This window comes from Schistocerca serialis, chromosome 4 (assembly GCF_023864345.2).
Source record: "Schistocerca serialis cubense isolate TAMUIC-IGC-003099 chromosome 4, iqSchSeri2.2, whole genome shotgun sequence".
Classification (NCBI taxonomy): Eukaryota; Metazoa; Arthropoda; class Insecta; order Orthoptera; family Acrididae; genus Schistocerca; species Schistocerca serialis.
In genome coordinates, this window is record NC_064641.1 from 384,407,463 (window position 1) to 384,408,023 (window position 561).

Here is a 561-nt window from a genome sequence, read left to right on the forward strand (position 1 = left end):
CAGTTTCACTAATTACGAATCTATATTCGTCTAAAAAAAACACAAAAAGGAGGAGACAGCCACTGCCTTCGTCATACATATCTAATTACGGCTAATCGCAGCACAGGCTTCTTCATTTTCCATTATCGTCACACGCTAATCCATCACTGCATCCAACACTGCATTCCAACACTGCAATCCAAGGTGATGCCGGCGCGGTAGACGTGAAACCAAATATCGTGGTTCCAGTACTGGGAATCGATCCCGAGCCTCCTGGGTGAGAGCCAGGTATCCTCGGTAGTATAGTGGTTAGTATCCCCGCCTGTCACGCGGGAGACCCGGGTTCGATTCCCGGCCGGGGAGCCAAGGTGTAACACCTCCGTTTATTTATCCCGACCTGATCTGATCGAATAGCAGCCCAATAATTATTATTAATATGACCGTGTACCTAATGGCGCTGGCAATCGGAATTGACTGCTACGGAAGTTGTTACTCTCCAGTTCGTCCTTCTCAACACTGTAATAATGAAATGTCTGGTAATAAGAAAAACGCCAACACACTTTCACTAATTACGAATCTATA

The 561-nt window shown here is 46.0% G+C and overlaps 1 non-coding gene across 1 annotated transcript; it reads left to right on the top strand.

The window, feature by feature from the left end:
• Nucleotides 1–270: 270 nt before the first annotated feature.
• On the top strand, nucleotides 271–342 carry Trnad-guc (transfer RNA aspartic acid (anticodon GUC)). The gene has a single exon. It is a non-coding gene; the product is annotated as a tRNA-Asp (tRNA).
• The last annotated feature ends 219 nt before the right edge of the window (nucleotides 343–561 follow it).